This window comes from Triticum urartu, chromosome 7A (genome assembly GCF_056163025.1).
Source record: "Triticum urartu cultivar PI428250 chromosome 7A, HENAU_Tu73, whole genome shotgun sequence".
NCBI lineage: Eukaryota > Viridiplantae > Streptophyta > Magnoliopsida > Poales > Poaceae > Triticum > Triticum urartu.
In genome coordinates, this window is record NC_141879.1 from 108543618 (window position 1) to 108568761 (window position 25144).

At 44.8% G+C, this 25144-nt stretch overlaps 1 pseudogene; it reads right to left on the bottom strand.

The window, feature by feature from the left end:
* Positions 1-5156: 5156 nt before the first annotated feature.
* On the bottom strand, positions 5157-23649 carry LOC125528231 (4-hydroxyphenylacetaldehyde oxime monooxygenase-like; annotated as a pseudogene).
* Positions 23650-25144: the final 1495 nt, after the last annotated feature.

Below are 25144 nucleotides of genomic sequence, written 5' to 3' on the forward strand. Positions count from 1 at the left end.
GGTGAACTGAAGAAAGCTCCGCACACATTTCATCGTGCATGGCACTGGACTGTACTAGATATAGACCACATCCACTACGTTGCAATGGATGGCTACCTTTGTTTCAATATCTACAAGGGTTGGATGAAGAGCAAGAGCCAAGTGTGCGGTTCAAGCAAAGAAGTATCGCCCAAGAGGAAGAGGGACAAGGACGAAGTCGAGGACGTGGACGAGGACTCCGAGAATAATCACCCAGTTACGTTGTGACGTTTTATAGCACACAAGGTGTTCCTCCGGTATTCGGGAGTTGCATAATCTCATAGACAAAGGAACATGTATAAGTCATGAAGAAAGGAATAGCAATAAAACTAAACGATCATTATGCTAAGCTAACGGATGGGTCTTGTCCATCACATCATTCTCTAATGATGTGATCCCGTTCATCAAATGAAAACACATGTCTATGGTTAGGAAACTTAACCATCTTTGATTAACGAGCTAGTCAAGTAGAGGCATACTAGGGACACTCTGTTTGTCTATGTATTCACACATGTACTAAGTTTCCAGATAATACAATTTTATCATGAATAATAAAAATTTATCATGATATAAGGAAATTTAAATAACAACTTTATTATTGCCTCTAGGGCATATTTCCTTCAGTCTCCCACTTGCACTAGAGTCAATAATCTAGATTACATAGTAATGATTCTAACACCCATGGAGTCTTGGTGCTGATCGTGTTTTGCTCGTCAGAGAGGCTTAGTCAACGGGTCTGCAACATTCAGATCCGTATGTATTTTGCCAATCTCTATGTCTCCCTCCTTGACTTGATCGCGGATGGAATTGAAGCGTCTCTTGATGTGTTTGGTTCTCTTGTGAATTCTCGATTCCTTCGCCAAGGCAATTGGTCAAGTATTGTCACAAAAGATTTTCATTGGACCCGATGCACTAGGTATTACACGTAGATAAGAACTCCTTCAACCGGACTCCTTCATTTGCTGCTTCTGAAGCAGCTATGTACTCCGCTTCACACGTAGATCCTGCCACGGCGCTCTGCTTGGAACTGCACCAACTGACAGCTCCACCATTCAATATATATATGTATCCGGTTTGTGACTTAGAGTCATCCGGATCAGTGTCAAAGCTTGCATTGACGTAACCATTTACGATGAGCTCTTTGTCACCTCCATAAACGAGAAACATATCCTTAGTCCTTTTCAGGTATTTCAAGATGTTCTTGACCGTTGTCCAGTGGTCCACTCCTGGATTACTTTGGTACCTCTCTGCTAAACTAATAGCAAGGCACACATCAGGTCTGGTACACATGATTGCATACATGATAGAACCTATGGCTGAGGCATAGGGAATGACTTTCATTTTCTCTCTATCTTCTGCAGTGGTCGGGCATTGAGTCCGACTCAATTTCACACCTTGTAACACATGCAAGAACCCTTTCTTTGACTGATCCATTTTGAACTCCTTCAAAACTTTATCAAGGTATGTGCTTTGTGAAAGTCCAATTAAGCATCTTGATTCATCTCTATAGATCTTGATGCCCAATATATAAGCAGCTTCACCGAGGTCTTTCATTGAAAAATTCTTATTCAAGTATCCTTTTATGCTATCCAGAAATTCCGTATTATTTCCAATCAACAATAATGTTATCCACATATAATATTAGAAATGCTACAGAGCTCCCACTCACTTTCTTGTAAATACAGGCTTCTCCAAAAGCCTGTATAAAACCATATGCTTTGATCACACTATCAAAGCGTATATTCCAACTCCGAGAGGCTTGCACCAGTCCATAAATGGATCGTTGGAGCTTGCACACTTTGTTAGCACCTTTAGGATTGACAAAACCTTATGGTTGCATCATATACAACTCTTATTTAAGATATCCATTAAGAAATGCAATTTTGACATCCATTTGCCAAATTACATAATCATAAAATGCGGCAATTTCTAACATGATTTGGACAGACTTAAGCATCGCTACGGGTGAGAAGGTCTCATCGTTGTCAACTCCTTGAATTTGTCGAAAACCTTTCGCAACAAGTTGAGCTTTGTAGACAGTAACATTACCGTCAGCGTCAGTCTTCTTCTTGAAGATCCACACTTTGTTCTCATACATGGATCCCATCTCAGATTTCATGGCCTCAAGCCATTTCACGGAATCTGGGCTCATCATCGCTTCCTCATAGTTCATAGGTTCGTCATGGTCCAGTAACATGACATCCAGAACATGATTACCATACCACTCTGGTGCAATTCGTACTCTGGTGGACCTACGAGGTTCAGTAGTAACTTGATCTGAAGTTTCATGATCATTATCATTAGCTTCCTCACTACTTGGTGTAGGAATCACTGGAACTAATTTCTGTGATGAACTACTTTCCAATTCGGGAGAAGTTACAATTACCCCACTCACTTCTTTCGAGAGAAACTCCTTCTCTAGAAAGGATCCATTCTTAGCAACGAATATATTGCCTTCAGATTTGTGATAGAAGGTGTGCCCAACAATCTCCTTTGGGTATCCTATGAAGACACATTTCTCCGATTTGGGTTCGACCTTATCAGGTTGAAGCTTTTTCACATAAGCATCAGCCCCAAACTTTAAGAAACGGCAGCTTAGGTTTCTTGCTAACCACAGTTCATATGGTGTCGTCTCAACGAATTTAGATGGTGCCCTATTTAACGTGAATGCAGCCGTCTCTAAAGCATACCCCAAAATGATAGTGGTAAATCAGTAAGAGACATCATAGATCGCACCATATCCAATAAAGTACGGTTACGACATTCGGACACACCATTACGCTGTGGTGTTCCAGGTGACGTGAGTTGCGAAACTATTCCATATTGTTTCAAATGAAGATCAAACTCATAACTCAAATGTTCACCTCCACGATCAGATCATAGAAACTTTGTTTTCTTGTTACGATGATTTTCCACTTCACTCTGAATTTCTTTAAACTTTTCAAATGTTTCAGACTTATGTTTCACCAAGTAGATATACCCATATCTTCTCAAATCATCTGTGAAGGTCAGAAAATAACGATATCCGCCGCGAGCGTCAACACTCATCGGACCACACACATCAGTATGTATTATTTCCAACAAGTCAGTTGCTCGCTCTATTGTTCCAGAGAATAGAGTCTTAGCCATCTTGCCCACGAGGCATGGTTCGCAAGCATCAAGTGATTCCAAAAGCCGATCAACATGGAGTTTCTTCATGTGCTTTACACCAATATGACCTAAACGATAGTGCCACAAATAAGTTGCAATATCATTATTAACCTTGCATCTTTTGGCTTTAATATTATGAATATGTGTATCACTACAATCGAGATTCAACAAAAATAGACCACTCATCAAGGGTGCATGACCATAAAAGATATTACTCATATAAATAAAACAACCATTATTCTCTGATTTAAATGAATAACCGTCTCGCATCAAACAAGATCCAGATATAATGTTCATGCTTAACGCTGGCACCAAATAACAATTATTCAAGTCTAAAACTAATCCCGATGGTAGATGTAGAGGTAGCGTGCCGACGGCGATCACATCGACTTTGGAACCATTTCCCACGCGCATCATCACCTCGTCCTTAGCCAATCTTCATTTAATCCATAGCCCCTATTTCGAGTTGCAAATATTAGCAACAGAACCAGTATCAAATACCTAGGCGCTACTACGAGCATTAGTAAGGTACACATCAATAACATGTATATCACATATACCTTTGTTCACCTTGCCATCCTTCTTATCCGCCAAATACTTGGGGCAGTTCTGCTTCCAGTGACCAGTCTGCTTGCAGTAGAAGCACTCAGTTTCAGGCTTAGGTCCAGACTTGGGTTTCTTCTCCTGAGCAGCAACTTGCTTGCCGTTCTTCTTGAAGTTCCCCTTCTTCTTCCCTTTGCCCTTTTTCTTGAAACTAGTGGTCTTGTTAACCATCAACACTTGATGCTCCTTCTTGATTTCTACCTTCGCGGCCTTTAGCATCGCGAAGAGCTCGGGAATTTTCTAATCCATCCCTTGCATATTATAGTTCATCACGAAGCTTTTATTGCTTGGTGGCAGTGATTGAAGAACTCTGTCAATGACACTGTCATCAAGAAGATTAACTCTCAGTTGAGTCAAGTTGTTGTGGTACCCAGACATTCTGAGTATATGTTCACCGACAGAATTATTCTCCTCCATTTTGCAGCCATAGAACTTATTGGAGACTTCATATCTCTCAATTCGGGCATTTGCTTGAAATATTAAGTTCAACTCCTGGAACATCTCATATGCTCCATGATGTTCAAAAGGTCTTTGAAGTCCCGATTCTAAGCCATAAAGCATGTCACACTGAACTATCGAGTAGTCATCAGCTTTGCTCTGCCAGATGTTCACAAAATGTAGAGTCTCGAGCTTTTGCCAATATGTGTCCTTAGCATTTTGAGGGGTCCACATCCTTTAGTCCATGCCATGCCAATCATTGAACTTTCTGAAATGATTATCTTGAAAGAATATTAGTCCAATGAGCTATATATTGTTAAGAATTACCAAAACTACTCAGGGATTAGTTGCCTTTCAAACCGGTCTTCAACACCTCGACCTCGTGTTGGCCTTGGTCGAGGACCGGACCCGGACCACCGCCTAGATTTCCGCCCAATGCCAGGACCGGATCAGTGACCAACTCTTCAAAATAGGGTTGTCCTAGTCCGAGCGTGCCCCATGTGCCCTCGGCAAGAGAATGGCCAAGGGCAGCCGAGCTGGGGCGGCGTCCGTGGCCAACCATTGCCACCAGGACGACACAGCCGAGTGCCCGTGCCAAGCAGCGAAGGCAGCCGACTGGCTGTGCCGCAAGCGCCATGCGAGCGCCAATCAGTTCTGCCACGACCCTTTGCACCCTTCCGCTGCTGGAAGGACCACGACTCCGATGGCGAGGACGGCCGAGGTGTCACCAGCGGCCGCCGGGCGGGCGGGAGTATCCGCGCGACAGTTGTGGGTATGCACGTGACCGCCTGCATTTTGCTCAGGCGTGGGCATCACCAAGTGCGCTATTTTACATGTGAAGCAAATATGGAGTAAATTTTGCATCTATATGTTGGAGCATTATTTTTTGGTCTTGGTGATGTAAAATTTGATTATTTATACATGTACATCATTGGTTGGAGATGCTCTTAGCCAGTATAAAATGATGGAACAAGATACAGAGGAGTCTTCCTACACAACAGTTGTCTGCCAGTCCCTTCCATGCTCACGTCTTCTTTATTCATGCCTTTGGGCAACCCCCAGTCAAACGAATGCAGCAAGCTAGCAAGCGTGAACTCCACCATGGTGGCTCCCATGGGGATAGCAGGGCAGATCCGCCGCCCGGCGCCAAACGGAAGGAGCTCATAGTTTGACCCATAAAAATCAGTGTCAACTCCGTCAAATCTCTCCGGGTAAAACTCCTCTGGTTTGTCCCAGGAGGCAGGGTCCCTCCCCATAGCCCACACGTTCACGAAGATCCTTGTCTTGGCGGGGATATCATAGCCGAGGACCTTCACATGGTCCATGGTCTCCCTAGGAACGAGCAGCGGCACCGGCGCATGCAGTCCACTAGTGCAGAACCGGGCAATAGCACCGGTTCGTAAGGCCCTTTAGTGCTGGTTTAGGAACCGTCACTAACGTTTCGGCACTAAAGGCCCCCCCTTTAGTACCAGTTCAGCATGAACCGGTGCTAAAGGGCAACCACGTGGCATGAGCCAGCTCCGGGGGCCGGGAGCCCTTTAGTACCGGTTGGTAACACCAACCGGTACTAAAATGTTTGGGTTTTTTTTGGTTTTATGATTTCTTTTTCATTTAATTTTGTGTTTTCCATTTTAATTCTTTTTCGTTTGCTTGTATTTTACGGTACTACACATTGTACACGTTATGCATATATATATATAAATAGAATTTCTAGTAGAACCAATCATATATATATCATCAATGTCTCACAAACCATATTAATTCACACATACACACATGTATAGCTATATACAATTTCTCCTACATATGCATGTTGCCTTCGGAGCCAGTGGCATTAGCCTAATTGGTGCCTTCGGAGCACGATGACAATTGGAAGTGGTTCATGGGGGCGGTAGCGGGTAATAGTATTCTCCCTTCGGATTTATGACCTGGTCGAGCAAAAATCCTGCTATTTCCTCTTGAAGTGCTTCTACGCGCTCCGTTTCTCGGTCGTCGCGATCGAATATCATATCACCCTCTCCGGTGTTGTTTAGAAATTCGGAGCCGTCAAAATCTTCTTCATTCTGATCATCATCTGGCCCACGTATGATATCGAACATGGTCTGTTCTCTCTCTCTGTCGGTATTGTCCGCCATAGCTTTTATTTAACTATGCCAAAAGAAATATAAAACAATTTAGTATAATCTCGAATACATCGTCTCGAATAATAGATATAATCTCGAATACATCGTCTCGAATAATAGATTTAATCTCGAATACGTCGTCTTGAATAATAGATATAATCTCGAATACATTGTCTCAAATAATATATATAATCTCGAATAAATCATCTCGAATATTATATATCGAATACATCACTAGCTAGCTAGCTAGCTAATAAAGATCGAATACTAGAGAGTAATCTAGGCGGTCGACAACCAAAGTGAAGGAACCATCACTGGATCATAGCTCGGGTGATCTCCCCAAAGAACCTGCCAGGTATTGGAGAACCTGACGTCCATAGCAGCCATGTAGCGATGGACGTGCTCGTCCTCCTCCCTGGCATGGCGACGTACCACCTCCGGCGGGGCCGGCTCCCTCCGCACCGAAAGTGGCCCACGCGAATGCCACCAAAGGAGATGAGGGTCGACGACGGGACCCGGGGCCGGGTTCCTCACCAAGCATCGCGCCCCTGAAGGTAGCACCTCCCAGTGCCAGCCCGGCGGAGCCCAGTCCCGGACATGGGTCCTCTGAAGCAGGACGTCATCGCGAACGGGTCGACGGCGAGGATGCGGGCCGGGCATCGTCGACAACAAATACTATATGCAAATGTAACACTAATTATGCTATCATTGCATATGTCAAAATTCTATATGCTATTTCATACTAATTAAGCATCTAACACTAAAAACAGAAAAAACAACTTCTATACATCCATTAAAAACAGAAAAACAACATTATATAAAAAAATTCCGTACTAATTAAACACTAATTATATCCATCTAACATGCATTCATACATATATACTAGTGAAAAAAAAATCTGAAAAATCTAAACTAATTAAACATACAAAATACGTATATACTAATTAACTTAAGGAAATGTGCGTGTGTGTGTGTTAATCATGCTTGTGTGTGTGTATGGGCTCGGGGAGGGGCGGCGCCCATGGTGGCCACCGGGGGCGACGGAGAGGGGTTAGAGGGGGAGAGCTCACAGCGGGGCGACGGCGACGGCGAGGCGACGGGCCGGGGCGGCGACGGGCCGGGGCGTGACGAGGCGGCGACGCGGGGACGGCGCGACGGGGACGGGCCTGGGGCGGGGACGGAGACGAGGGCGGCGACGGGGACAGGGGCGGCGACGGGGATGAGGGCGACGACGAGGATGGGGGCGGCGACGGCAACGGCGCGCGACGGGGGCGGCGTATGACAGGGGCGGCGACGGCGTCGATCGATCGGGAAGAAACAGAGGGAGAATGAAAATTTTCAAAGTGATGTATATATAGAAGGCACCTTTAGTACCGGTTGGAACCACCAACCGGTACTAAAGGCCTGTTTTTGCCAGGCCAAGCGGCGGGAAGCACCCCCCTTTAGTACCAGTTCGTGGAACCAACCGGTACTAAAGGCCCCCCCTTTAGTACCGGTTGGTGCCACGACCCAGTACTAAAGGGTGTGCGCTGCCAGGCGAGGGGCACAAAAGTTTAGTCCCACCTCGCTAGCCGAGGGGCACTCGCACCTGCTTATAAGCCCCGCCGTCGCTGCTGTCTCGAGTTCCTCTCTTAAGCAGGCCTTCTGGGCGTACCTCTTCTACGATGCCCTGTTGGGCCTACTGGGCTAGCGGGCCTGCATCCTGGCCCAACTTGAATTTGGGTTTCTAGTCGTATGCAGGCCGTTGTGGCCCAGTAGGTGGGCTTTTTTTTCTTATTTTTTTGCTTTATTTATTTTTGTGAATAACTTAACTTTGAAAATAGATTTTTCAGTGATTCTTTTTTCTTATGTTTAATATTAGTGTGTTTTATCATTATATTCAATTTGGTAATGCTTAGGTTATTTAAAAAATAAATGCCTTTGTAACGGATGAGTTTTCGTCCGAAACCCTGATACTTCGAAACAGATTGTCCATTTTGTACACGAAGTGCATCCGGTTTTTGCGGTAACCCTCTCTACTTTTTTGCACATGCTATGTGGGTGAAATTATGATACCATGCCAACTTTCATCCTTTTCTGAGTTCATTTGAAATGCTTTTCAATTTCAGGGTCATTTAGCTAAAAAAATCAGTAAATGCATGAAAGAATTTGCTTGCACATAAAATTTCTTCGCGTTTCAAATGCCAAAACACATAACTAGCTACCCTAACTATTACAGAGATTCCCTCCTGGGTGTGAAACACAGAAGAAAGTGATGATAGTTAAGCCGATCACATCCCAGATCTTTGGGTGTGAAACTTTTTCTTCGCGTGTGTCCTTTTGCGTCGTAGCCATGGAAAATCTTCATCATTTAACGGGATGCTCGGGTCAATATTCACTATGAATGGAGCAATTTCATCAAACTTTTCATAATCTTCTGACTTGTCTGTCTTGTCATCCACTCCCACGATGTTTCTCTTCCCAGAAAGAACTATGTGCCGCTTTGGCTCATCGTACGATGCATTCGCTTCCTTATCTTTTCTTTTTCTTGGCTTGGTAGACATGTCCTTCACATAGAAAACCTGTGCCACATCATTGGCTAGGATGAATGGTTCGTCTACATACGCAAGATTGTTGAGATCCACTGTTGTCATTCCGTACTGTGGGTCTTCCGTTACCCCGCCTCGTGTCATATTGACCCATTTGCACCGAAACAAAGGGACCTTCAAACCACGTCGATAGTCAAGTTCCCATATGTCCTGTATATAACCATAATATGTTTCCTTTCCCGTCTTGGTTTCTGCATCAAAGCGGACACCACTGTTTTGGTTGGTGCTCTTCTTATCTTGGGCGATCGTGTAAAATGTATTACCATTTATCTCGTACCCTTTGAAAGTCATTATATTCGAAGATGGTAACTGGGACAGCAAGTACATGTCATCTTCAATAGAGGTGTCATGCATGGTATGTGCTTGCAACCAGCTGGCGAAACTCCTGGTTTGTTCACGTGTAATCCAGTCATCAGACCGCTCCGGGTGTTTGGAGCATAGCAAATTCTTGTGTTCATCCATATACGGAGCCACCAAGGCGGAATTCTGTAGAACTGTGTAGTGTGCTTCAGTGAGAAAATGTTCGTCCATACATATTATTTGTTCCCCTCCTAGCGTGCCTTTTCCATCCAGTCTGCCCTTATGCCGCGATTCAGGAACACCAATCGGTTTAAGGTCAGGAATAAAGTCAATACAAAACTCAATGACCTCCTCATTTTGACGGCCCTTGGAGATGCTTCCTTCTGGCCTAGCACGGTTATGAACATATTTCTTTAAGACTCCCATGAACCTCTCAAAGGGGAACATATTGTGTAGAAATACAGGACCCAAAACGTTAATCTCTTCGCATAGGTGAACTAGGACGTGCGTCATGATGTTGAAGAAGGATGGTGAGAACACCAACTCGAAACTGACAAGACATTGCACCAAATCATTCTGTAACCTTGGTATGATTTCTGGATCGATTACCTTCTGAGAGATTGCATTGAGAAATGCACATAGCTTCACAATGGCTAATCGAACATTTTCCGGTAGAAGCCCCCTCAATGCAACCGGAAGCAGTTGCGTCATAATCACGTGGCAGTCATGAGACTTTAGGTTCTGGAACTTTTTCTCTGCCATGTTTATTATTCCCTTTATATTCGACGAGAAGCCAGACGGTACCTTAATACTGAGCAGGCATTCAAAGAAGATTTCCTTCTCTTCTTTGGTAAGAGCGTAGCTTGCATGACCCTGATGTATGCCGTCTTTTCCGTGCATACGTTGCTGGTCCTCCCGTGCCTCAGGTGTATCTTTTGTCTTCCCATACACGCCCAAGAAGCCAAGCAGGTTCACACAAAGATTCTTCGTCACGTGCATCACGTCGATTGCGGAGCGGACCTCGAGGTCTTTCCAATAGGGCAGGTCCCAAAATATAGATTTCTTCTTCCACATGGGTGCGCGTCCGTCAGCGTCATTCGGAACAGGTTGTCCACCAGGACCCTTTCCAAAGACCACCTTCAAATCCTTGACCATATCATGTACATCAGCACCAGTACGGTGGCGAGGCTTCGTCCGGTGATCCGCCTCACCTTTGAAATGCTTGCCTTTCTTTCTTAAAGGATGCCTGCTCGGAAGAAATCGACGATGTCCCAGGTACACATTCTTATTAGCCAAATATATACTGTCGGTATCGTCCAAACAGTGCGTGCATGCGCGGTATCCCTTGTTTGTCTGTCCTGAAAGGTTACTGAGAGCAGGCCAATCATTGATGGTCACGAATAGCAATGCCTTTAGGTCAAATTCTTCCCCCATGTGCTCATCCCACGCACGTACACCTGTTCCATTCCACAGTTGTAAGAGTTCTTCAACTAATGGCCTTAGGTACACATCAATGTCGTTGCCGGGTTGCTTAGGGCCTTGGATGAGCACTGGCATCATAATGAACTTCCGCTTCATGCACAACCAAGGAGGAAGGTTATACAAACATAGGGTCACAGGCCAGGTGCTATGGTTGCTGCTCTGCTCCCCAAAAGGATTAATGCCATCTACGCTTAGTGTTGGGGAACGCAGTAATTTCAAAAAATTTCCTACGCACATGCAAGATCATGGTGATGCATAGCAACGAGAGGGGAGAGTGTTGTCTACGTACCCACGCAGACCGACTGCGGAAGCGTTGACGCAACGTAGAGGAAGTAGTCGTACGTCTTCCCGATCCGACCGATCCAAGCACCGTTACTCCGGCACCTCCGAGTTCTTAGCACACGTACAGCTCGATGACAATCCCCGGGCTCCGATCCAGCAAAGCGTCGAGGAGGAGTTCCGTCAGCACGACGGCGTGGTGACGATCTTGATGTTCTACCGTCGCAGGACTTCGCCTAAGCACCGCTACAATATGGTCGAGGTGGAATATGGTGGCAGGGGGCACCGCACACGGCTAAGGAACGATCTCAAGGATCAACTTGTGTGTCCTAGGGTGCCCCTGCCTCCGTATATAAAGGAGCCAAGGGGGAGGGGGCGGCCGGCCAAGGAGGGCGCGCCAAGGGAGTCCTACTCCCTCTGGGAGTAGGATTCCCCCCCCCCAATCCTAGTTGGAATAGGATTCCTCGAGGGGGGAAAGAGAGAGAGGGGGGCGGCCACCTCTCCTTGTCCTAATAGGACTAGGGGAGGGGGAGGCGCGCGGCCCACCTTGGGCTGCCCCTTTCTCCTTTCCACTAAAGCCCACTAAGGCCCATAAAGCTCCCGGGGGGTTCCGGTAACCTCCCGGTACTCCGGTAAAATCCCGATTTCACCCGGAACACTTCCGATATCCAAACATAGGCTTCCAATATATCAATATTTATGTCTCGACCATTTCGAGACTCCTCGTCATGTCCATTATCACATCCGGGACTCCGAACAATCTTCGCTACATCAAAATGCATAAACTCATAATAACTGTCATCGTAACGTTAAGCGTGCGGACCCTACGGTTCGAGAACAATGTAGACATGACCGAGACACGTCTCCGGTCAATAACCAATAGCGGGACCTGGATGCCCATATTGGCTCCTACATATTCTACGAAGATCTTTATCGGTCAGACCGCATAACAACATACGTTGTTCCCTTTGTCATCGGTATGTTACTTGCCCGAGATTCGATCGTCGGTATCCAATACCTAGTTCAATCTCGTTACCGGCAAGTCTCTTTACTCGTTCCGTAATACATCATCCCGCAACTAACTCATTAGTTGCAATGCTTGCAAGGCTTATGTGATGTGCATTACCGAGAGGGCCCAGAGATACCTCTCCGACAATCGGAGTGACAAATCCTATTCTCGAAATATGCCAACCCAACATCTACCATTGGAGACACCTGTAGAGCTCCTTTATAATCACCCAGTTACGTTGTGACGTTTGGTAGCACACAAAGTGTTCCTCCGGCAAACGGGAGTTGCATAATCTCATAGTCATAGGAACATGTATAAGTCATGAAGAAAGCAATAGCAACATACTAAACGATCGGGTGCTAAGCTAATGGAATGGGTCATGTAAATTAGATCATTCAACTAATGATGTGACCTTGTTAATCAAATAACAACACTTTGTTCATGGTTAGGAAACATAACCATCTTTGATCAACGAGCTAGTCAAGTAGAGGCATACTAGTGACACTAAGTTTGTCTATGTATTCACACATGTATTATGTTTCCGGTTAATACAATTCTAGCATGAATAATAAACATTTATCATGATATAAGGAAATAAATAATAACTTTATTATTGCCTCTAGGGCATATTTCCTTCAGTCTCCCACTTGCACTAGAGTCAATAATCTAGATTACACAGTAATGATTCTAACACCCATGGAGCCTTGGTGCTGATCATGTTTTGCTCGTGGAAGAGGCTTAGTCAACGGGTCTGCAACATTCAGATCCGTATGTATCTTGCAAATTTCTATGTCTCCCACCTGGACTAGATCCCGGATGGAATTGAAGCGTCTCTTGATGTGCTTGGTCCTCTTGTGAAATCTGGATTCCTTTGCCAAGGCAATTGCACTAGTATTGTCACAAAAGATTTTCATTGGACCCGATGCACTAGGTATGACACCTAGATCGGATATGAACTCCTTCATCCAGACTCCTTCGTTCGCTGCTTCCGAAGCAGCTATGTACTCTGCTTCACATGTAGATCCCGCTACGACGCTTTGTTTAGAACTGCACCAACTGACAGCTCCACCGTTTAATGTAAACACGTATCCGGTTTGCGATTTAGAATCGTCCGGATCAGTGTCAAAGCTTGCATCAACGTAACCTCTTACGGTGAGCTCTTTGTCACCTCCATATACGAGAAACATATCCTTTGTCCTTTTCAGGTATTTCAGGATGTTCTTGACCGCTGTCCAGTGATCCACTCCTGGATTACTTTGGTACCTCCCTGCTAAGCTTATAGCAAGGCACACATCAGGTCTGGTACACAGCATTGCATACATGATAGAGCCTATTGCTGAAGCATAGGGAACATATTTCATTTTCTCTCTATCTTCTGCAGTGGTCGGGCATTGAGTCTGACTCAACTTCACACCTTGTAACACAGGCAAGAACCCTTTCTTTGCTTGATCCATTTTGAACTTCTTCAAAATCTTGTCAAGGTATGTGCTTTGTGAAAGTCCAATTAAGCGTCTTGATCTATCTCTATAGATCTTTATGCCTAATATGTAAGCAGCTTCACCGAGGTCTTTCATTGAAAAACTCTTATTCAAGTATCTCTTTATGCTATGCAGAAATTCTATATCATTTCCAATCAGTAATACGTCATCCACATATAATATCAGAAATGCTACAGAGCTCCCACTCACTTTCTTGTAAATACAGGCTTCTCCGAAAGTCTGTATAAAACCAAATGCTTTGATCACACTATCAAAGCATTTATTCCAACTCCGAGAGGCTTGCACCAGTCCATAAATGGATCGCTGGAGCTTGCACACTTTGTTAGCTCCCTTTGGATCGACAAAACCTTCCGGTTGCATCATATACAACTCTTCTTCCAGAAATCCATTCAGGAATGCAGTTTTGACATCCATCTGCCAAATTTCATAATTATAAAATGCGGCAATCGCTAACATGATTCGGACAGACTTAAGCATTGCTACGGGTGAGAAAGTCTCATCGTAGTCAACCCCTTGAACTTGTCGAAAACCTTTTGCGACAAGTCGAGCTTTGTAGACAGTAACATTACCATCAGCGTCAGTCTTCTTCTTGAAGATCCATTTATTCTCAATTGCTTGCCGATCATCGGGCAAGTCAACCAAAGTCCATACTTTGTTCTTATACATGGATCCCATCTCAGATTTCATGGCTTCAAGCCATTTTGCGGAATCTGGGCTCACCATCGCTTCTTCATAGATCGTAGGTTCATCATGATCTAGCAGCATGATTTCCAGAACAGGATTACCGTACCACTCTGGTGCGGATCTCGCTCTGGTTGATCTACGAGGTTCAGTAGTATCTTGTCCTGAAGTTTCATGATCATCATCATTAGCTTCCTCACTAATTGGCATAGGTGTCGCAGAAACAGTTTTCTGTGATGTACTACTTTCCAATAAGGGAGCAGGTACAGTTACCTCATCAAGTTCTACTTTCCTCACACTCACTTCTTTCGAGAGAAACTCCTTCTCTAGAAAGGATCCATTCTTAGCAACGAATGTCTTGCCTTCGGATCTGTGATAGAAGGTGTACCCAACAGTCTCCTTTGGGTGTCCTATAAAGACACATTTCTCCGATTTGGGCTCGAGCTTATCAGGTTGAAGCTTTTTCACATAAGCATCGCAGCCCCAAACTTTAAGAAATGACAACTTTGGTTTCTTGCCAAACCATAGTTCATAAGGCGTCGTCTCAACGGATTTTGATGGTGCCCTATTTAACGTGAATGAGGCCGTCTCTAAAGCATAACCCCAAAACGATAGCGGTAAATTAGTAAGAGACATCATAGATCGCACCATATCTAGTAAAGTACGATTACGACGTTCGGACACACCATTACGCTGTGGTGTTCCGGGTGGCGTGAGTTGCGAAACTATTCCGCATTGTTTCAAATGTACACCAAACTCGTCACTCAAATATTCTCCTCCACGATCAGATCGTAGAAACTTTATTTTCTTGTTACGATGATTTTCAACTTCACTTTGAAATTCTTTGAACTTTTCAAATGTTTCAGACTTGTGTTTCATTAAGTAGATATACCCATATCTGCTTAAGTCATCTGTGAAGGTGAGAAAATAACGATATCCGCCACGAGCCTCAATATTCATCGGACCACATACATCGGTATGTATGATTTCCAATAAATCTGTTGCTCTCTCCATAGTACCGGAGAACGGCGTTTTAGTCATCTTGCCCATGAGGCACGGTTCGCAAGTACCAAGTGATTCATAATCAAGTGGTTTCAAAAGTCCATCAGTATGGAGTTTCTTCATGCGCTTTATACCGATATGACCTAAACGGCAGTGCCACAAATAAGTTGCACTATCATTATCAACTCTGCATCTTTTGGCTTCAACATTATGAATATGTGTGTTACTACTATCGAGATTCATCAAAAATAGACCACTCTTCAAAGGTGCATGACCATAAAAGATATTACTCATATAAATAGAACAACCATTATTCTCTGATTTAAATGAATAACCGTCTCGCATCAAACAAGATCCAGATATAATGTTCATGCTCAACGTTGGCACCAAATAACAATTATTTAGGTCTAATATTAATCCCGAAGGTAGATGTAGAGGTAGTGTGCCGACCGCGATCACATCGACTTTGGAACCGTTTCCCACGCGCATCGTCACCTCGTCCTTTGCCAGTTTTCGCTTAATCCGTAGTCCCTGTTTCGAGTTGCAAATATTAGCAACTGAACCAGTATCAAATACCTAGGTGCTACTACGAGCTCTAGTAAGGTACACATCAATAACATGTATATCACATATACCTTTGTTCACCTTGCCATCCTTCTTATCCGCCAAATACTTGGGGCAGTTCCGCTTCCAGTGACCAGTCTGCTTGCAGTAGAAGCACTCAGTTTCAGGCTTAGGTCCAGACTTGGGTTTCTTCTCCTGAGCAGCAACTTGCTTGCTGTTCTTCTTGAAGTTCCCCTTCTTCTTCCCTTTGCCCTTTTTCTTGAAACTAGTGGTCTTGTTAACCATCAACACTTGATGCTCCTTCTTGATTTCTATCTCCGCAGCTTTCAGCATTGCGAAGAGCTCGGGAATAGTCTTGTTCATCCCTTGCATATTATAGTTCATCACGAAGCTCTTGTAGCTCGGTGGCAGTGATTGGAGAATTCTGTCAATGACGCAATCATCTGGAAGATTAACTCCCATCTGAATCAAGTGATTATTATACCCAGACATTTTGAGTATATGCTCACTGACAGAACTGTTCTCCTCCATCTTGCAGCTATAGAACTTATTGGAGACTTCATATCTCTCAATTCGGGCATTTGCTTGAAATATTAACTTCAACTCCTGGAACATCTCATATGCTCCATGACGTTCAAAACGTCGTTGAAGTCCCGATTCTAAGCCGTAAAGCATGGCACACTGAACTATCGAGTAGTCATCAGCTTTGCTCTGCCAGACGTTCATAACATCTGGTGTTGCTCCAGCAGCAGGCCTGGCACCTAGCGGTGCTTCCAGGACATAATTCTTCTGAGCAGCAATGAGGATAATCCTCAAGTTACGGACCCAGTCCGTGTAATTGCTACCATCATCTTTCAACTTTGCTTTCTCAAGGAACGCATTAAAATTCAATGGAACAACAGCACGAGCCATCTATCTACAATTAACATAAACAAGCAAGATACTATCAGGTACTAAGTTCATGATAAGTTTAAGTTCAATTAATCAGATTACTTAAGAACTCCCACTTAGATAGACATCCCTCTAATCCTCTAAGTGATCACGTGATCCAAATCAACTAAACCATAACCGATCATCACGTGAGATGGAGTAGTTTTCAATGGTGAACATCGTTATGTTGATCATATCTACTATATGATTCACGCTCGACCTTTCGGTCTCCGTGTTCCGAGGCCATATCTGCATATGCTAGGCTCGTCAAGTTTAACCTGAGTATTCTGCGTGTGCAAAAACTGGCTTGCACCCGTTGTAGATGGACGTAGAGCTTATCACACCCGATCATCACGTGGTGTCTGGGCACGACGAACTTTGGCAACGGTGCATACTCAGGGAGAACACTTCTTGATAATTTAGTGAGAGATCATCTTATAATGCTACCGTCAATCAAAGCAAGATAAGATGCATAAAAAGATAAACATCACATGCAATCAATATAAGTGATATGATATGGCCATCATCATCTTGTGCTTGTGATCTCCATCTCCGAAGCACCGTCATGATCACCATCGTCACCGGCGCGACACCTTGATCTCCATCGTAGCATCGTTGTCGTCTCGCCAATCTTATGCTTCCACGACTATCGCTACCGCTTAGTGATAAAGTAAAGCATTACATCGCGATTGCATTGCATACAATAAAGCGACAACCATATGGCTCCTGCCAGTTGCCGATAACTCGGTTACAAAACATGATCATCTCATACAATAAAATTCATCATCATGCCTTGACCATATCACATCACAACATGCCCTGCAAAAACAAGTTAGACGTCCTCTACTTTGTTGTTGCATGTTTTACGTGGCTGCTACGGGCTTAAGCAAGAACCAATCTCACCTACGCATCAAAACCACAACGATAGTTTGTCAATTTGACTCCGTTTTAACCTTCGCAAGGACCGGGCGTAGCCATACTCGGTTCAACTAAAGTTGGAGAGACAGTCACCCGCAAGCCACCTATGTGCAAAGCACGTCGGGGGAACCGGTCTCGCGTAAGCGTACGCGTAATGTTGGTCCGGGTCGTCTCATCCAACAATACCGCTGAACCAAAGTATGACATGCTGGTAGGCAGTATGACTTATATCGCCCACAACTCACTTGTGTTCTACTCGTGCATATAACATCAACATATAAAACCTGGCTCGGATGCCACTGTTGGGGAACGCACTAATTTCAAAAAATTTCCTACGCACACGCAAGATCATGGTGATGCATAGCAACGAGAGGGGAGAGTGTTGTCTACGTACCCACGCAGACCGACTACGGAAGCGTTGACGCAACGTAGAGGAAGTAGTCGTACATCTTCCCAATCCGACCGATCCAAGCACCGTTACTCCGGCACCTCCGAGTTCTTAGCACACGTACAGCTCGATGACAATCCCCGGGCTCCGATCCAGCAAAGCGCCGGGGAGGAGTTCCGTTAGCACGACGGCGTGGTGACGATCTTGATGTTCTACCGTCGCAGGGCTTCGCCTAAGCACCGCTACAATATGACCGAGGTGGAATATGGTGGCAGGGGGCACCGCACACGGCTAAGGAACGATCTCAAGGATCAACTTGTGTGTCCTAGGGTGCCCCTGCCTCCGTATATAAAGGAGCCAAGGGGGAGGGGGAGGCCGGCCAAGGAGGGCGCGCCAAGGGAGTCCTACTCCCTCTGGGAGTAGGATTCCCCCCCCCCCCCAATCCTAGTTGGAATAGGATTCCTCGAGGGGGGAAAGAGAGAGGGGGCCGACCACCTCTCCTTGTCCTAATAGGACTAGGGGAGGGGGGAGGCGCGCGGCCCACCTTGGGCTGCCCCTTTCTCCTTTCCACTAAGGCCCATAAAGCTCCCGGGGGGTTCCGGTAACCTCCCGGTACTCCGGTAAAATCCCGATTTCACCCGGAACACTTCCGATATCCAAACATAGGCTTCCAATATATCAATCTTTATGTCTCGACCATTTCGAGACTCCTCGTCATGTCCATTATCACATCCGGGACTCCGAACAATCTTCGCTACATCAAAATGCATAAACTCATAATAACTGTCATCGTAACGTTAAGCGTGCGGACCCTACGGTTCGAGAACAATGTAGACATGACCGAGACACGTCTCCGGTCAATAACCAATAGCGGGACCTGGATGCCCATATTGGCTCCTACATATTCTACGAAGATCTTTATCGGTCAGACCGCATAACAACATACGTTGTTCCCTTTGTCATCGGTATGTTACTTGCCCGAGATTCGATCATCGGTATCCAATACCTAGTTCAATATCGTTACCGGCAAGTCTCTTTACTCGTTCCGTAATACATCATCCTGCAACTAACTCATTAGTTGCAATGCTTGCAAGGCTTATGTGATGTGCATTACCGAGAGGGCCCAGAGATACCTCTCCGACAATCGGAGTGACAAATCCTATTCTCGAAATACGCCAACCCAACATCTACCATTGGAGACACCTGTAGAGCTCCTTTATAATCACCCAGTTACGTTGTGACGTTTGGTAGCACACAAAGTGTTCCTCCGGCAAACGGGAGTTGCATAATCTCATAGTCATAGGAACATGTATAAGTCATGAAGAAAGCAATAGCAACATACTAAACGATCGGGTGCTAAGATAATGGAATGGGTCATGTCAATCAGATAATTCAACTAATGATGTGACCTCGTTAATCAAATAACAACACTTTGTTCATGGTTAGGAAACGTAACCATCTTTGATCAACGAGCTAGTCAAGTAGAGGCATACTAGTGACACTAAGTTTGTCTATGTATTCACACATGTATTATGTTTCCGGTTAATACAATTCTAGCATGAATAATAAACATTTATCATGATATAAGGAAATAAATAATAACTTTATTATTGCCTCTAGGGCATATTTCCTTCACTTAGACCAAACCATACGCTCCTTGCGTCATCTGCAAACTCCTTCCCGTACTTTCTTTCGATTTTTCTCCACTGCGACCCGTCAGCGGGTACTCTCAACTTTCTGTCTTTCTTACGGTCTTCTCTGTGCCATCGCATCGCCTTGGCATGCTCTTTGTTTTGGAACAAACGTTTCAACCGTGGTATTATAGGAGCATACCACATCACCTTGGCAGGAATCTTCTTCCTGGGGCGCCGGTCCTCGACATCACCAGGGTCATCGCGGCTGATCTTATAGCGCAATGCACCACATACCGGGCAAGCGTTCAAATCCTCGTACTCACTGCGGTAGAGGATGCAATCATTAGGGCATGCATGTATCTTCTGCACCTCTAACCCTAGAGGGCAGACAACCTTCTTTGCTTCGTACGTACTCTCAGGCAATTCGTTGTCCTTTGGAAGCATATCCTTTATCATTACCAGCAACTTTCCAAATCCCTTGTCAGATACACCATTCTCTGCCTTCCATTGCAGCAATTCCAGTGTGGTGCCCAGCCTTTTCTTGTCACCTACACAATTCGGGTACAACAATTTTTTGTGATCCTCTAACATGCGCTGCAACTTCTTCTTCTCCAAATCACTTGCGCAGTTTCTCTTTGCATCGGCAATGGCCCGACCTAGATCATCAACGGGCTCATCTGATGCCTCTTCTTCAGCTTCTTCCCGCATTGCCGGCTCAGCTTCTTCCCGCATTACCGGCTCAGCTTCTTCCTCCATTGTTGTATCATCGTATTCAGGGAACCCATGGCCAGGATAGCTGTCGTCGTCCTCTTCTTCTTCATTGTCTTCCATCATAACCCCTCTTTCTCCGTGCTTGGTCCAAACATTATAATGGGGCATGAAACCGGACTTAAACAGGTGGACGTGAATGGTTCTTGACGTAGAGTAATTGTGACCATTCTTACAGCGAGCACATGGACAAGGCATAAAACCATCCGCCTGCTTGTTTGCCTCAGCCGCAAGAAGAAAAATATGCACGCCCTCAACGAACTGGGGAGAGCATCGGTCATCGTACATCCATTGCCGGCTCATCTTCATTACACAACACCGAATAGACCAAATTAATACAAGTTCATACATAAAGTTCATACAACACTTAAATGCAACAAACAAATAACTCTCTAGCTAAAGCATTTAAATGCAACAACAAATACGATCAAGATCGCAACTAAGGTAACAATGGATCCAACAGCATAATGATACCAAGCCTCACTATCGATGGCATATTTTCTAATCTTTCTAATCTTCAAGCGCATTTTCTCCATCTTCATCTTGTGATCATCGACGACATCGGCAACATGCAACTCCAATTCCATCTTCTCCCCCTCAATTCTTTTCAATTTTTCTTTCAAGTACTCGTTTTCTCTTTCAACTAAATTTAACCTCTCGGCAATAGCGTCGGTTGGAATTTCCGGTTCACATACCTCCTAGAAAAAATTTCTATGTCAACTTGATGGGCATAATTTGTCATAAACACGAAATGCAACTAGTTTTAAAAAAGAATATACATATCACATCCGAATCATAACAAAGACTAGGGCCGACGGGGACGGATATCAAAACCATGGCACTATATGTATAACAAACAACGTACGGGTAAGATAATTATACGAGTAACTATATATCCAAATCACACAAACATCAATTTTTATATAAAATTTCATGAACTAGAGGCTCACCACAAGGTGGTGCCGGCGACGGGACGGTGCGGGCGATCGACGGTGGCTACGATGGAGATTTAGAAGGCACTAAGTAAACCATACCTACATATGCAAACTAAGTGTTATTTTTGACCTCAAATTGCATATAAATCAAATACTAGCACATATATATATATATATCCTCCCAAATTACTAAACTCACAAATTAATCACTATATAAAGCATTGCAAGAGCTAATCTAGCAATGAGAGATGAAAGGACAAAGTTGCTAACCTTTGTGATCATTTGAATGGATGGGGGCCTTCAAATCTTGACAAATTTTGGGCAAAATGTGTGATGAGCTCGAGAGGAAGAGGGAAAGAACAGAGAGGAGAGGGGAAAGGGGAAGAACAGAGCGAGCTCGGGTGGACGAAGGGTTTATGTAGGACGACCTTTAGTACCGGTTCGTGCCAAGAACCGGTACTAAAGGGGCTGGAGGGGCACCTGTCTGACAACATCCTGCCACCACTCTCATTAGTACCGGTTCGTGGCACAAACCGGTGCTAAAGGTTCGCCACGAACCGGTACTAATGAAAGCGGCCCGGCTAGCCGTTGGAACCGGTACTAATGTATACATTAGTGCCGGCTCAAATACAAACCGGCACTAATGTGCTTCACGTTTGACCCTTTTTCTACTAGTGGTCGCAGCGTCTCCTTGACGACCATCTTGATGTACTTGAGTTTAGAGAGGTCGTCCGCCTTCACTAGTCTCTGTTTGCCGCCGACCAAACTTCTTATATCTGCCCGTGCCTTCTTCATCACCGTCGGATTCTTGATGAGCTCGGACATAGCCCACAACAATGTCACCGAGCTCGTCGCCGTGCCGCCGATAAATGCATCCATCAAAAGCATATGAAACCACATTAATTAGGATTCCCTATTTAAAAACATTCCCTCAGTCCCAAAATAATTGTCACCGATTTAGTATAAATTCAGTACTCCTTCCGTAAAGAAACACTCTTATATTTCTTTTCGGAGGAAGTATAAAACTGTACGAAATCAACCATACTTATTTTGGAATGAAGAAAGTATAAGAAAATGTAAATGCAGTTGAGAAGCTTCACAGTTTAGTTAGTACCCCTAGAAGAGCCTTGACGTGGTCCTTTGTGATCTTCCCTTGCCCCTTCCAAAGATTGATCAACACATCCACAAGGTCATCTTTGTCGGGCTTCACCTTCCCAGCATCCATATGTTGGCTGAGCACCGTCTCCAAGTAGGAGTCTATCTCCAGGAATGTCCTAAGATACCGCCTCTCCAGCCCGACGAGCTTGTCGAACCACCGGCTCATGGGCGACGCCGGGAAGAAGTCCTGTGCGGAGAAGGCGGAGAGGGCCACCGTGGCCTCGCTGAACACCCGCTGGAACTTGGCGTACTTCATGAGCTTGGCGCCTTTCATGCTCCCGAACGCCACCGTGCCGATGAAGCTGTCGATGAGCGTGAACAGGATCTCGTTGAGGTTGACGGGCTCCGTCATCGGTGAGAGGGATTGGATCAACTCGCCCCACGAGCTCTGAGACGAACAGCTTGCGCAACTCGCGCCAGCTCACGTTGTACGGAGAGAAGGCGATGTCTTGTTGCCCGTAGGTCATCAATTTCGCGCCTGGAATTCAATACTACTAGCTTTAGGTTTTCAGTTTCAGAAAAATTTCAGCACCAATCGAAATCACCGAAATTCAGTAAATTTTAGTGATTTCGGTTTAAATTTCAGCCAAAAGGTAGAAATATTCACTTGAATTCAATTAACTATTTGAATTTCTTGAAATTAATTTTGAATATATTTGAATTCCTGTGTACTACTGAAATATTTTGGCCATAAGGTAAATATTTCATTGTCTACCGAAATTACTGAAATTCAGTGAATTTCATCAAAATCTCGCTGAAAGTGAAAACCACCTGTACTCAGACAGGGGTGAACATATGAAAAGGAGTTGGTAGCCAGCGAAAGGACTTGCGTGGCGAGGGGGGCCGGCTGCAGCAATGGACATCGTGCGTCTTGAGCACCTCCTTGGCCGCCTCCGGCGACGAAAGCAGGACAGTGGCGACGCCGCCGAGCTGCAGGTAGATGACGGGGCCTAGGCTGCGAGCCAGCCTTTGCAGTGACCGGTGGGGATCGTGCACCATGAGGTGCAGATGCCCTATGATGGGTAGTCGCAGGGGGCTCGGGGGAAGACGGATGGGGTTCTTCTTGTTGCCAGCAGCTTGCAGGTACCAGAAGATTACCGTAGGAGCTATGATGAGTAGTGGTACTGACCACATGAGGACATGCTTGAGTTCTGGAGAGGGGTTCACAAGATCAGGCACCATTCTTGCTGCTGTGCTCTTGGAGAAGCCAATGGGGCACAGTAGGCAGCTGGATATATGGTTATATAGACACGGAGAGATGGGGAGAGTGTGCGTCTTCACTGATTGGGCTGTGCAATGCATGTGAATATTTGAGATGACCATGGAGGATTGACAATTCGTGATTGTGTTGTCATACTCATTTTTCTGTTAGCAAAAAATGCTTCGTCAACCCCAGCTTCGCGGTTTCTTCCCTCGCTCACCTACAAGACAATAGGGAAGGACCCTACTGCGTGTCGTCATTCTCTTCGTTTTTAGCAAAAGAGGACAGTAGGCCGGAAGGTATTGTTATGGTATTATTATCAGTCTTGCTAAGTCTCAATACTCAACTAAGACTTAACGAAGTCTTAGTCGATGCTATATCTATGAGATTTTACATTGAGATTAGTGCAAAATTTTCTTTTCAGGTTTTTTTCTCTCTCTTGCATGTTATGTCATTTGACTTAGACTTGGTTAAATCTCAGTCGACTGAGACCTAGCCACACCCTATTATTTTTTCGACAAAGGGTGGATTTTATTAGTTCAAAATGAAGCATCAAGAGGATACAAACACTGTGAGCACACACCCGACCTTTGCATAGTTAGGGTGCACACAGTCAATACCGACACACACAAAAACACACCGACACGTAGCGAAGTCATACAAGACCAAAGCTATGTGTGGGCGAGGAGAAAAAAAACCCAAAAGCATTATTATTATTTGTTCTAAACTAGCATGGTGGCCCTCACAGATTATAGGGCACCAATATTTATTTATATATTGCTATACATTGTTTTCATTAAATTCACCCGTTAATTTCAAAAGTTTTTTAGTCACCGTGTGCTAATGGGTATATCCCGTGATCTATCTATTATATATTGAAAAAGTAGTCGATGGGCTAACCGAACAAAAGAATAGGATAAAAAATCTCTTGATAATGAAAAACATCGGACCCTTAGCTTAGATAAACTTTAAAATGAAGAGATTACTCATTAATACCACCGGAAAGTATCACAAACACGCGGTAGTCGCCAGCCGCCCCTACCTAATCCTCCTCCAAGCCCTACAAAATCCCAATCCTCCTCTAATCATGCGGCGTCGGCCGCCCAAAAGATGAAGTGATCGTGATGTTGGTAGATTGATTGACGTACATAGCTTAACTGCTACTTCCTTAACAGTTTATCAAATACTCACTCCATCCCATAATATAAAATGTTTTTGCAAGCGTGATGCGGAGACATTCGCCTTGCAAGAAACTTGGCAAAGCATGATGACCCAAAAGGATGCATGGGAGGAGACGAAGCGCCAAGAAAAAGAGAAGCAAATGAAGGCCTACGACGAGATGCAAAAGAAGAAACTCGAGATCGAGGAGAACGTCCAAATGAAGAAGCTCGAGATTGAGGCGATCAATGCCAAAACCCAAGCAAAAGAGCTGGCACTAACTTTCATAGCGAAGGAGGAGGAGATCATGAAGGTGGA